This window comes from Bos taurus, chromosome 15, assembly GCF_002263795.3.
Source record: "Bos taurus isolate L1 Dominette 01449 registration number 42190680 breed Hereford chromosome 15, ARS-UCD2.0, whole genome shotgun sequence".
Taxonomy (NCBI): Eukaryota; Metazoa; Chordata; class Mammalia; order Artiodactyla; family Bovidae; genus Bos; species Bos taurus.
The window spans coordinates 36,268,003-36,283,040 of NC_037342.1; the positions used below are offsets into that span (position 1 = coordinate 36,268,003).

Consider the following 15,038-nt stretch of genomic DNA (forward strand, 5'->3'; position numbering starts at 1 on the left):
CCTTTGTTGGCAAAGTAATGTCTCTGCTTTTCAATATGCTATCTAGGTTGGTCATAACTTTTCTTCCAAGGAGTAAGCGTCTTTTAATTTCATGGCTGCAGTCACCATCTGCAGTGATTTTGGAGCCCCCCAAAATAAAGTCTGACACTGTTTCCACTGTTTCCCCATCTATGTCCCATGAAGTGATGGGACCAGATGCCATGATCTTTGTTTTTTGAATGTTGAGCTTTAAGCCTACTTTTTCACTCTCTGCTTTCACTTTCATCAAGAGGCTTTTGAGTTCCTCTTCACTTTCTGCCATAAGGGTGGTGTCATCTGCATATCTGAGGTTACTGATATTTCTCCTGGCAATCTTGATTCCAGCTTGTGCTTCTTCCAGCCCAGAGTTTCTCATGATGTACTCTGCATAGAAGTTAAATGAGCAGGGTGACAATATACAGCCTTGACACACTCCTTTTCCTATTTGGAATCAGTCTGTTGTTCCATATCCAGTTCTAACTGTTGCTTCCTGACCTGCATATAGGTTTCTCAAGAGGCAGGTCAGGTGGTCTGGTATGCCCATCTCTTGAAGAATTTTCCACAGTTTATAGTGTTCCACACAGTCAAAGGCTTTGGCATCATCAATAAAGCAGAAATAGATGTTTTTCTGGAACTCTCTTTTTCCATGATCCAGCAGATGTTGGCAATTTGATCTCTGGTTCCTCTGCCTTTTCTAAAACCAGCTTGAACATCAGGAAGTTCACGGTTCACATATTGCTAAAGCCTGGCATAGAGAATTTTGAGCATTACTTTACTAGCGTGTGAGATGAGTGCAATTGTGTTGTAGTTTGAGCATTCTTTGACATTGCCTGTCTTTGGGTTTGGAATGAAAACTGACCTTTTCCAGTCCTGTGGCCACTGCTGAGTTTTCCAAATTTGCTGGCATAGTGAGTGTAGCACTTTCACAGCATCATCTTTCAGGATTTGTAATAGCTCCACTGGAATTCCATCACCTCCACTAGCTTTGTTCGTAGTGATGCTTTCTAAGGCCCACTTGACTTCACATTCCAGGATGTCTGGCTCTAGGTCAGTGATCACACCATCGTGATTATGGGGGTCGTGAAGATCTTTTTTGTATAGTTCTTCTGTGTGTTCTTGCCACCTCTTCTTAATATCTTCTGCTTCTGTTAGGTCCATATCATTTCTGTCCTTTATCGAGCCCATCTTTGCATGAAATGTTCCCTTGGTATCTCTAATTTTCTTGAAGAGATCTCTAGTCTTTCCCATTCTGTTGTTTTCCTCTATTTCTTTGCACTGATCACTGAGGAAGGCTTTCTTATCTCTTCTTGCTATTCTTTGGAACTCTGCATCCAGATGCTTATATCTTTCCTTTTCTCCTTTGCTTTTCACTTCTCTTCTTTTCACAGCTATGTATAAGGCCTCCCCAGACAGCCATTTTGCTTGTTTACATTTCTTTCCATGGGGATGATCTTGATCCCTGTCTCCTGTACAATGTCACAAACCTCCGTCCATAGTTCATCAGGCACTCTATCTATCAGATCTAGGCCCTTAAATCTATTTCTCACTTCCACTGTATAATCATAAAGGATTTGATTTAGGTCATACCTGAATGGTCTAGTGGTTTTCCCTACTTTCTTCAATTTAAGTCTGAATTTGGCAATAAGGAGCTCATGATCTGAGCCACAGTCAGCTCCTGGTCTTGTTTTTGCTGACTGTATAGAGCTTCTCCATTTTTGGCTGCAAAGAATATAATCAATCTGATGTCAGTGTTGACCATCTGGTGATGTCCATGTGTAGAGTCTTCTCTTGTGTTGTTGGAAGAGGGTGTTTGCTATGACCAGTGTGTTCTCTTGGCAAAACTCTATTAGCCTTTTCCCTGCTTCATTTTGTACTCCAAGGCCAAATTTGCCTGTTACTCCAGGTGTTTCTTGACTTCCTACTTTTGCATTCCAGTTCCCTATAATGAAAAGGACATCTTTTTTGGGTGTTAGTTCTAAATGGTCTTGTAGGTCTTCATAGAACCATTCAACTTCAGCTTCTTCAGCATTACTGGTTGGGGCATAGAGTTGGATTACTGTGATATTGAATGGTTTGCCTTGGAAACGAACAGAGATCATTCTGTCGTTTTTGAGATTTGACCATGATGGCTACTCCATTTCTTCTAAGGGATTCCTGCCCCCAGTAGTAGATATAATGGTCATCTGAGTTAAATTCACCCATTCCAGTCCATTTTAGTTTGACGATTCCTAGAATGTCGACGTTCACTCTTGCCATCTCCTGTTTGACCACTTCCAATTTGCCTTGATTCATGGACCTAACATTCCAGGTTCCTATGCAATATAGCTCTTTACAGCATCGGACCTTGCTTCTATCACCAGTCACATCCACAACTGGGTATTGTTTTTGCTTTGGCTCCATCCCTTCATTCTTTCTGGAGTTATTTCTCTACTGATCTCCAGTAGCATATTGGGCACCTACTGACCTGGGAGTTCCTCTTTCAGTATCCTATCATTTTGCTTTTTCATACTCTTCATGGGGTTCTCAAGGCAAGAATACTGAAGTGGTTTGCCATTCCCTTCTCCATTTTCTTCTAATCACACAAAATTTCATAAATGATAATTTATTGGAAGTTAGGTCTAATAGGTTATAAAACTATTTCAATGTAGGATCTAAAACCATTTCAATTCAACTTTTACATTTAAAATCCATTGGTCCAATTTGACCTTTGAATGAATCTTTTACTCCATGCATGATTTTGTAACAGCATTTTAGATTACATTGTTTTACTGAGTATGCAGATGTTCCTTATTTTGACACATTTCACCATGCACTATCAAAAAAATCACATTTATTAGTATCACCGCTAACCTTATCAGAAAATCTTTTAAGTCTTTGGAAACTGTCATGCTAATGATGGCAGATAAAAGTTTTCACAATTCTAATTTTCCCTTTAAAGTTCAAACTGCATTGTTTCCACCAATACTTTCAGTTGTTTTTCTGGAAGTGGCAGGCTTACTTGCCAAATATTGAAGTACAGAAATGATATTTTGTGTATTAGTTGTTCTTTCAAATAAAATTGGTGCTTTGTGTAAAAGACACGAAAATGTCAGCTTACGAGTCAAACAATAGTATAAGTCATTTTTCTTGAACTATTATATGCTTGAAAGTGAAAGTGAAGTTGCTCAGTCGTGTCTGACTCTTTGTTACCCCTTGGACTGTAGCCTACCAGGCTCCTCGGTCCATGGGATTTTCCAGGCATGAATACTGGAGTGGGTTGCCATTTCCTTCTCCAGTGGATCTTCCCTGCCCAGGGATCGAACCTGGGTCTCCTGCATTGTAGGCAGATGCTTTACTGTCTGAGCTACCAGGGATGATCTACATTATATGCTTAGGTACAATAAACAGCAGAATGCTTCCCATTTCATCACATAAAATATTTTAAGTATGAGTACTTAAAAGTGATTATTTAATAAAATAAGATTTTTTTGTTGCAGTAAGAAATTATTAATTGAAACTGAACTTTTTGTGCTTTTTTACTATAAGTGCATAGTGGTAAAGAATACAGTGACTACTAGTAGAATTAGGCCCATTTGATTCATGCTAGAGGACCTTCAATTTTTTCCCCACTATTTCATTTGCATCATCAGTGCAAATGTCGATAGTATAACATGCAATACAATGCCTTACTATTATTATGAAAACAGTATGGCTCTCAGGCGTCAACTCAGGGATTCCAAGGAGTTTAAGAATCACATTTTAAGAACCACTGGACTAGAACCTTAAAATAGACTGGCATATATTTACCTTGATAATAAATTAATTTGTCATTAATAACTACAAAGCAATTTAGTCACATCTAAGAGTTCAAAGTTTCTATGAAGACAGTAAATGATGGGGCTTCCCTGGTGGCTCAGTGGTAAAGAATCTACCTGCCAATGCGGGAGACATTGGTTTGATCCCTGATCTGGGAAGTTCCCACATGCCATGGAGCAACTACACCTGTGCGCCACAGCTATTGAGCCTGTACTCTGGAGCCCAGGAGCTGCAATTACTGGGCCCACATGCTGCAACTACTGAAGTTGCAACTCCATAGAGCCCGTGCTCTGCAGCAAGAGAAACCACAGCAATGAGAAGTCCAGGCACTGCAACTCGAGCAGCTCCCCTGTGCTCAACTAGAGAAAAACCCTTGTAGCAACAAAGACCCAGCACAGCCAAAAATAAATAACTAAATAAAACTTGATGTAAAAAAATACTAGATGAAGTTACTGGCTTAAACAAGTGAGTTGCTTTACTCCTTGAAACTCAAATTGTGGCATAATAAATACAGAGTGTGGAGTTGATCAGAAGTGAGTTTGAATTGTGGCATAAACTGAGCAATTTGTTTACACTCTTTTACTCTCACCTTTCTAATGTATAAAGTAGAAAAAAATACTTGCTTTTCAGAATTATTGTCAGTGGTTGCAAAGTGATTGATAAAATTGTCCTCAATAAATAGCAATTTGACAGTAGGAATAAGAATGTTTGCTTTTGTGCCACCCATTAGTACCTAGAAATATTTATCACCTCTTTACGTTTTAAAAAATATTTATTTATTTGTCTACATTGTGTCTTAGTTGCAGCAGGTGGGATCTTCATTGCGTCATGCAGTATCTTTCCTTGTAGCACATGGACTCTGTAGATGTGGTGCCTGGGCTTAGTTGCTCTGTGGCATGTGGGATCTTAGTTTCCTGACCAGGAATTGAACCAGTGTTCCCTGTGAATTCTTAACCACTAGACCATCAGGGAAGTTCCCACATATTACCTCTTGAAGCACAAATTATTTCATAGGAAATAATTTGATATCTATAAAATTAAGTTCTAACAGTCCAAGAAATCAGTATTATCACCCCTGTCAAGTTTAAAAGTACAATTCACATTGCCAGCATTTATTCAAATATATTCACTTTATTTTTTTTATTTATTTATTTTTCATTATTATTTTAATTTTTTTTTTAACTTTACAATATTGTATTGGTTTTGCCATACATCAACATGAGTCCGCCACGGGTGTACACGTGTTCCCCATCCTGAAGCCCCCTCCCTTCTCCCTCCCCATACCATCCCTCTGGGTCATTCCAGTGCACCAGCCCCAAGCTTCCTGTATCCTGCATCGAACCTGGACTGGTGATTCATTTCTTATATGATATTATACATGTTTTAATGCTATTCTCCCAAATCATCCCCTCCCTCGCTCTCCCACAGAGTCCAAAAGACTGTTCTGTACACCTGTGTCTCTTTTGCTGTCTCGCATACAGGGTTGTCATTACCATTTTTCTAAATTCCATATATATGCGTTAGTACACTGTATTGGTGTTTTTCTTTCTGGCTTACTTCACTCTCTATAATCGGCTCCAGTTTCATCCACCTCGTTAGAACTGATTCAAATGTATTCTTTTTAGTGGCTGAGTAATACTCCATTGTGTATATGTACCACAGCTTTCTTATCCATTCATCTGCTGATGGACATCTAGGTTGCTTCCATGTCCTGCCTATTATAAACAGTGCTGCGATGAACATTGGGGTACACGTATCTCTCACTTTATTGATAATTAGCTTAACTTTTTAGTGAGGTCAGGCCTAGTCAGCTTCATTCCCATCTTACAAATCTTTTAACTACCATAGGCTTCTCAAATCCTTGTAGTAGTATTGAATCACCTTATTCAAGTACAATTCAAATTTTATTTTCCAGAATTTTAAGAGATTTTTTTCATATAATTTTAGTTCTGGCATATTATTATAGTGATAGCTGAAACTTAGAGAGGTCTTGCTATTAAAATGGGTTTGTTTCATGTATCATTTCCAGACATACAGTTGCCGTGAAATATTTTGTGTGTGTAATATGTATGATAAATGAGATTTTAATAATATGAATTCATTATTTTATAATTAAAAGTTATATTTAAGGTTTTTAGTAAACATAAAAAAGATTTAAAGTTATAGATATCATTCTTTTTAATTTGCTGTATTTTACTTTAGGCTCTTTTATCTGAATAAATGATGTAAGTTAAAAACACATTTGTAATAATATTTATATACAGTTTATTCTTAAAAGAAAAATTTATGGAATAGTAATTAATCTCAGTGCTGTGGCCCAGAAATGTTCTGTGCCTAGCACCATAGGTGCCAGGGTGCATCCTGGGTATTTCTTTCCTCTAGAGTCAGCTTTTCAGCAAATTCTTCTGAGATATGTGTGCCACATTAAGAACTGGCCCATAGTACTAGATCTCCCACATACTTACTATTTAGGTCATTTGTCTGAAATAAGCAAAAATACTGTAAGGCTAACCATTTAAAAAAATGTGTGTATTTACATCCCAATGGTGTTTTTATGAATGAGACCCTTGAAACAGGTATAAATTGTGCTTTATTCTCTACATTTTTAAATGTGTTGCTACTGTTGATAATTACCACTGAGTGCATATTTAAGGCACTGAGGAAATTTGATGCAATTATTCCGTTTATTTGTGATTTCCCTTCATTTGTGATTTCCCTTCAATCCAAATATCTGCATTAAACTATTGAAAAAGGAAACTACAGAGAATTTAGGTTATTTAAAAAGTGCACACATTACTCTGCTTGTAAACTTGTATTGCACTAACCAAAATAAAATTAGAAAGAACCCAACATTGTAAAGGATAGGATTCAAAAGTTTAGATAATTTTGAATAAAATTACCTCAGTACCTTTTAAGTATAACCATAAATGGGCAGATCAGATCAGATCAGATCAGTTGCTCAGTATGTCCGACTCTTTGCGACCCCATGAATCGCAGCACACCAGGCCTCCCTGTCCATCACCAACTCCCAGAATTCACTCAGACTCACGTCCATCGAGTCAGTGATGCCATCCAGCCATCTCATCCTCTGTCATCCCCTTCTCCTCCTGACCCCAATCCCTCCCAGCATCAGAGTCTTTTCCAATGAGTCAGCTCTTTGCATGAGGTGGCCAAAGTACTGGAGTTTCAGCTTTAGCATCATTCCTTCCAAAGAAGTCCCAGGGCTGATCTCCTTCAGAATGGACTGGTTGGATCTCCTTGCAGTCCAAGGGGCTCTCAAGAGTCTTCTCCAACACCACAGTTCAAAAGCATCAATTCTTTGGCGCTCAGCCTTCCTCACAGTCCAACTCTCACATCCATACATGACCACAGGAAAAGCCATAGCCTTGACTAGACAAACCTTTGTTGGCAAAGTAATGTCTCTGCTTTTGAACACGATATCTAGGTTGGTCATAACTTTTCTTCCAAGGAGTAAGTGTCTTTTAATTTCATGGCTGCAGTCAACATCTGCAATGATTTTGGAGCCCAGAAAAATAAAGTCTGACACTGTTTCCACTGTTTCCCCATCTATTTCCCATGAAGTGGTAGGACCAGATGCCATAATCTTCATTTTCTGAATGTTGAGCTTTAAGCCAACTTTTTCACTCTCCACTTTCACTTTCATCAAGAGGCTTTTGAGTTCCTCTTCACTTTCTGCCATAAGAGTGGTGTCATCTGCATATCTGAGGTTATTGATATTTCTCCCAGCAATCTTGATTCCAGTTTGTGTTTCTTCCAGCCCAGCGTTTCTCATCATGTACCCTGCATATAAGTTAAATAAACAGGGTGACAATATACAGCCTTGACGAACTCCTTTTCCTATTTGGAACCAGTCTGAAAGTCTACAGTCTTACAAAAGTCGACAAAAGACGTTTATAATTGAGTTCACAATTTAGCTAGTTTTCACTGACCAAGGTTCTTGGCCTTCCTCAACTGATAGAAACTGACTAGAGGCCAGACAAGAAATTCAGGCAAGGTTTTACTGGGGCCCCTGCTGCAGGAGCAGGAAGGGAGAACAGGTAGCAGGTTCCCTTGCTCGCCCACTCCTAAGGCAGGGTGAACTTGTTCCTTATATGGGGTAAGGATAGGATATGTGTCCAGGTGTCTGGACCAGAGGAGTGGCTTAGGTATTTTACCCACCTGACTTGTGGTGTTGTGTTCAGGGGCATGCCCAGACCCTGCTTTTGCTCCCAACACCCTGTTTTTCACTCCCAGCTCTTCAGAAGTGGCTGTTGAGTTTTTTGGCCTTTCGTATCTTTTTGTCCATAATTTGCCCCAACTGTGCATGATTGCAGTTGTTTTTAGTCCCTTATAGTTTCTTTATTTTGGGGGCTCCAAAATCACTGCAGATGATGACTGCAGCCATGAAATTAAAAGACACTTGCTCCTTGGAAGAAAAGCTATGACCAACCTAGACAGCATATTAAAAAACAGAGACATTACTTTCTGACAAAGGTCCATCTAGTCAAAGCTATGGTTTTTCCAGTAGTCATGGATGGATGTGAGAGTTGGACTATAAAGAAAGCTGAGTGCCAAAGAATTGATGTGTTTGAACTGTGGTGTTGGAGAAGACTCTTGAGAGTCCCTTGGACTGCAAGGAGATCCAACCAGTCCATCCTAAAGGAAATTAGTCCTGAATATTCATTGGAAGGACTGATGCTGAAGCTGAAATGCCAATACGTTGGCCACCTGATGCGAAGAACTGACTCATTTGAAAAGACCCTGATGCTGGGAAAGATTGAGGGCAGGAGGAGAAGGGGATAACAGAAGATGAGATGGTTGGATGATATCACTGACTCTATGGACATGAGTTTGAGTAAGCTCCGGGAGTTGGTGATGGACAGGGTCACAAAGAGTCAGACATGACTGAGAAACTGAACTGAACTGATAGTTTCTTTGTATTTTGTGGCTGGAAGAGAGGTTTATCCAGGGGCAAGCACTCCAGCACTCCAGCAAAGGGTCCCAGGTCCCAGCCTGTCACAGTTTAATTTCAGACAAACTATTTTTCCTCAAGCCTGTTTTCAGTACTTATGAGTTGATGACACCTGGAAATGGATTGAATAGAAAGAAATTGATAGCTCTTAGAAAGTTTGTACAAAGTGATAGAAACCACAGAGAAGACATCTGAGTCTTTCTCTTCTAGGAGCATCCAACATTTTTTAAAGCTCAGAGAATTTGGGTACTGAAATCATCTCTACTGCTGAAAGGGTCAGAAAATGAAAAGAGTGCAAGAAGGGTATAGCTTTTGTAGGCCCATTTTATATTTTCTCCTTTGATCATAGCTAGTAAGAAAAGTACACATTTTTCACAGAAATGATTCAATATCATTAAAATGGTTTTGTCAGGAATAGAATAAGGCAGAAGAACACAAGTATTAAATGGGAAGGAGGAACTCCATATCCTTTTTGTTCAGTAGGCATCATCTGGTGTTCCCTTTCAAGTTAGTATGCAACTATTCGTTATACATGCTTTAATAATATTCTTAAATATCCCTCTAGGGCTGTGGAAGAGATGAGATTTAAAGTGAAATCTATTCCAAGACTTTAAAAAAATGTTTCTTCATATAATAGTAAGGAGAGACCTGTATTTTTATGCTTAAAGTGAAGCGTTACATTCCTATTAACATTTGTTTAACTAGGCTTCTATCACAACAGGTGCACAATTATTTTTATGAGTAAAATATTATCAGCCTTCAAAATTAGCCAGGGCAAAATGCAAGTTGTCTGATTAAATAATCAGAGCTGAACCTTAAAATACATTTGATTTCCACAGGAATTTTAAAATGCAAAGTCCCAGCCTCTTATTCTGATATGTTGAAGGAGTTGCAATTGTTTGTGGTATGTAAGTAGCAGCTTGTATTGCAAATAAGTTGATATATTTCACATAATTCAATTGACCTTATGAGACAGTCTACTAAAAACATAATAGAAGTTTATTACCCTAGTCTAGCATTTTAATCTGTCAGTGAAGTAGTATTGTTTCACGTGCATAGAGCAGAAAAAGTGACTCTTTTGTTTTGTAGACTATTCTGAATTCAGTTAAAGGGCACATCAGTTTAGAAAGTTAAAATCCAGTGTATTTTTTAAATTTAATTTATGGAGGGTAAAAAAATAAGAATATAAATTTCAGTTCATAGAATGTATAAATCGTGTGTACACCAAAGTTACTGAATATCTTGGTGAAAAATAAAGACCCCTAAATGGTTAAAATCAAACAATCAAAATAAATAAAAGCAAACAATAACATACACACATACTCTTCTGAGCACAACAGGAGGCTTCTCTAGGAGGCACTTTCTAAACCATGGTTAGAAGTACTACAACAGTGCAGCTGTTAGAAACCAATTATAGCCAGGTAACTGTTTGTTTTCACATCTAAATCTGTTTGTCAATCAGGGGAATGCCGTGAATCAGGAAAGGGTATCTTGTACAAACCACAGTAAGGCAGACTATCTGGAATGGGTCCAAGCCACAGGAATTAGGGCAGGAGTATAGATGGAATCAAAACCATACATATGCACATGGCTGCTGTCTTTGACCAACTTTTCAAATAGACTCAGAAGTAGAGACTATTGGAGAAAAACATTAGTTTTCTATTGAGAGTAGTCTGATTTTAAGATTTCTTAGAAACGTGTTGTTATTTATAGAAAAGTGATTGTAGAAGACATCTTTTATGGATCTTCAAATGTAAGACATTTCTAAAACTGGCTCATAATTATCATTTCAAAATGAAGTTTAAGCTTATCTTTGAAATTAAAAAATAACCATTATATATATATACATATATATATGTATCATGAGAGATATATATATCTAATATATATATATCATCAGATATATATATATATCATCAGATATATATATATATCATCATATATATATATATATATATATCTGACCATAGTTATAAACAGGTAAGCTTTTACTACTTTGAAATTCATTTATGGCAGTTTCTAGCTTATCTAGCTACTTATGAAGAAACTTTAGTTTTATCTGGACCCAAGAATACACTGTTACTCAAGTTAGTGAAACCACCTCTACTGTTTAAATATGCAGCTGTTGTGCTATGGTTGCAAAATTTCAGGAGACAGTGAATTATACAAAGAATGACTTACATAAGTCTATATAGCTAGATGTTTTTCCATGCTGAAATGTGGGTAAACCTACTGAGATTCTGAAGTTTAAGTTGGTGACATCAAGGAAACAAATAGAAATTTATTAAGAAAGCTAAAGAAAATGAAATGGGCATAACCATTCTGTGGTTTTGCTTAAACACAGGCTTTCACATCCATTGAGAATCCTGGATTTCTTGTTAACTGCTTACTGAAAGAAGCTATTTTATTTTGCCAGCCATAATTTAGTGCCAGTAGGCATTTGCCTCTTGGAGAAGGAAATGGCAACCCACTCCAGTGTTCTTGCCTGGAGAATCCCAAGGACGGGCGAGCCTGGTGGGCTGCCGTCTATGGGGTCGCACAGAGTCGGACACGACTGAAGCGACTTAGCAGCAGCAGCAGCAGCAGCAGCAGGCATTTGCCTCTAAGCATGATGGCTTTTCTCTAACCTTCACAGTTGACTGTGTATTTTGTAGACATGTCTGTCATGGTTTAGGGTTGCTCTCCTAAATGGATTCTGCAGAGTATTTTCTTACTTATCCCAGCTTCCTTTCTGTATCTCATTAAGTTTTGGTGTTAGGAAGAGGAGGAGGGGTTAGCTACTACCTGGTATGGCCCTCTCTGTACCTGTGCCATCTTTTAAATGTTTACAAAGGCTCATTTGAGATGGAATCAGAAAGACTGATCAAGAAACAAAAGAGAAGTGATGAATGAGATGAAATGAAATACTGGAAGAAATAGTCATGCTTTTCTTTGTCTAGAAAGAAGAGTTTGCTTAAGATTGCAGAAAAGGCTCTGAAGATATTTTCTGTATATATTTCATAAAGAATACCAGAGGTAGGACCAAAAAAAAATTCCTTTTACCCCTCATGATGAACTGATTCTTATCGTTGGCTGACACTAAGAAAAGCTTTCTTACTAGAATGTTAATCTCACAATTTTAGAATTCATCTCATCCATCCCCTGATTTCAGGAAGGAATGTATTTGCAGAATCTCAATCAATCTACAAATCTTTTTTGGAGTGCATAGCATTTGCCCATCATTGTGTTAGGCTAGGCAGTGTTTAAAATGTTATATTTTCTACCACTCGGACAAGATAAATTCATTTTTAAAGATCTACAGAGAATTGGGAGAGGAGGGTACTGACAAAGCAAGAACTAACATTTATTGGGCAAATATTGTGTGTCAGAGTGCTTTTGTATATCTTATCTCACTTAACTGTCTAACCAGTGCCATGAGGTGTGGACATCATCGTCTTCCTTTTGCAAAGAAGAAAACAAAGGCTCAGAAAAATAATTTTCTCAAGACACAAAGATAATAATGGTCAATCTAGAATTTGAATCAAGAATTATATGATGATAAAGTTTATGCTCTTTCCACCAAAACATGCTAACATCTGTTTGGTCATTATTGAGACATATTTCCCCATGCATTTCCCAAGTCTCCCATACTACTTTTTTTGGGTTAAACAGAAAAGCAAAAACAAAACCAAACAAACAAATAAACAAAAAATGATTATCATTCTCTTTATGAAAATATGTTGTAGTCTTAACTGAACAGTTTGTTTTTTTTTGAAGTTTGTGGAATCGTTTTCACTTCTTAATATGTATAGGTTTTTCCTTTCAAATTCTGCCACTGTAAATTTTCCCTTTTCTATTAATTTAAATTCTTTAGGCTTGAGTATCTCACTTATTGTTTAGTGTGCTATCACTAATTTCTAATTTGCTATCAAGGGTTATTTCATGTTATTCTGGCTTTCTAGGATAATCTGATCTGTAATTCAACAGTGAATTATCACTGGTCATTAGACAGTTGACAGAGTGCCTGGATATGCCATGAGAGAAATTGTAGTATATAAACTTTGGTGATACTGGACACTGGCTGGACTACCAGGATCCTTATTTTTCTAGGATAGTGGAGTATATATTTCTGTGTTTACAGCAGAAACTTATGAGGCATGAATAGAATTGTAATAAATAAATTCTATTGTGGTTAATTATTAAATTAAAACTATGAGAAACAGTTAAGGGAAGATTGTCATCTCTCCATTACGGTGACCCCTTACTATGTCTATAATCCATATCTCACATTGGAATCTATGAATTATTTGTCCCACAGTTTTTTAATCCATGCTATAATTTTATGATTTCTCTGAAGATATTTTAAAAATCAGCTTTCTTCTCTTTTGCTCAAGAGGAAAATGAAATAGCTGGTACTCATGGAATGAGAAGTATTTTGAATTTGGTGGTATACAGAGGACACTATTATTTTGAGAATTAAGTCACCAAATTATCTTAAACTGCTTCCAATTCAAAACTTCCATTTCTTAAGAGGAAAGCCAAGGAAATCAGATCTAGGAATGTACTTAAAAATCACAGGTTAGACAAATACCTTAGGTCTGACTAAAGTCATGAATGGGCATGTGAATACTAAATTTCCCTGGGGGAAAATGGAGCATGGTCAGTCAACACTGTGGAGCACAGGAACAGGAGAATATTGGTTACTGAAGCAGCTGAGGAACCCTTAAGTGATCAAGCAGAGATGCCCAAGAATACGAGTTAGGAGCATAAAACACACAAAGCCAAGTATTGAAGCACATATAGGTTAGATAACAGGAGTGAAGTGTGAGCTCTGCTAAAAATGAAAGTCAGGACATAACGACTCAGAAAGCCTAGGTTGTAGATACTTGGTGTCTCAGCTCTGATAGGAGGAGAGAAGTAGGTCACCACAAATGTGCTGAGAAGACAGCGTTATGACCTCTAATCCTAGAGCAGAGATTGTCCAGTCCTAGTACAATCCAGTCCTAGTACAATCTACTAAGTACCGTCTACTTAGTACAGTTAGACACCAGTATTTATGGCTAGATAAAAGGAAGGTTTTTCTAGATCACACTAAATCTTTCCTGCTGCTCAATACAACAGTTACTTGCCACATATAGCTATTTAATACATTAAAGTTAACGAAATGAAAATGCAGTTCCTCAGTCATACAAGCCACATTTCAAATGCTTATTACCATGTGTAGCTGGACATGTGTAGCTACCATGTGTAGCTGGCTACCATATTGGACAGGAAAAATGTAGAACATTTCCATTTTCATGAAAAGTTTTATTGGACAATGTTGTTCTGTATATAACAGTCATGAAAGCCTTAGCCTTTTGGAGAGCCCTAATATTGTGAAACTGCAGTATCTATGCATTTCTGTAACAAGACCTATCTGTGACATTGTATCTTAAAGAAGCTGAAAGATAATATTGTCAAATTTAGTAAGGGTTCAGAAAACAAGATTTTGATGGAATAATTCTGTTATATGAAGTTAGTTTTGAAATTGGGATTCATAATTTTTTTTTACTGATTTGTATACTATTGGCAATAAATATATATTTTTTTCTACTGAGGAAGATCTATTACAATCTTGTTGGAATGGATCATAACTTACCAATATATGCAAACTGCTGAAATAATATTAAAATCTATTTTCCCACATGTATACTATGTTTGTTGAAGCATATAAGCTTTTGTGAATTACTTGAAATTTCTCATCTCTGCTGATGAACTGATGGGAAAGTAGATCCTTCTATCTTTGTTTCATCAAACTGTCAACAAGTAAGCTTCCTGTTTTGAGTTCTATTTTTCACTGTATTTAACATACATCTTTTTATATGTGCATTTTTATTATATTTGTACAGATTTTGTGTGTTTAACTCTGCATCAGAGAAAGGCAAAAACATACACAGGAAAATATGGAGAGAGAGATAGGGAGATTAGACATACTAAGGAAAATGAATTGACTAAAATAAAATATGAATTTTTTTCTCTTCATAGTAAATTTAACTCTCAGAGAAAGAGAGAGAAGCACTTGCATTTATGTCAGTATCTAATATTTTTCTCTAATATACTAAACCCAAGCCCCTGAATGTCACCACCACTAAATTTTGTGGCTTCTAGTACATGTGTGCTAAGTAGTTTCAGTTGCATCTGACTCTTTGCGACGCTATGAACTGTAGCTTTCCAGGCTCCTTTGTCCGTGGGGTTCTCCAGGCAAGAATACTGGAGTGGGTTGCCATGCCCTCCT

General features: G+C 37.3%; 1 protein-coding gene and 1 non-coding gene across 28 annotated transcripts in view; one reads left to right on the forward strand and one right to left on the reverse strand.

Moving 5' to 3' along the window:
• The window catches only part of SOX6 (SRY-box transcription factor 6), an 833,346-nt gene that overhangs the window by 552,843 nt on the left and 265,465 nt on the right, over positions 1 to 15,038 (forward strand). The gene's annotated exons all lie outside the window — the stretch shown is intronic.
• TRNAC-ACA (transfer RNA cysteine (anticodon ACA)) lies at positions 3,300 to 3,371 on the reverse strand. The gene has a single exon. It is a non-coding gene; the product is annotated as a tRNA-Cys (tRNA).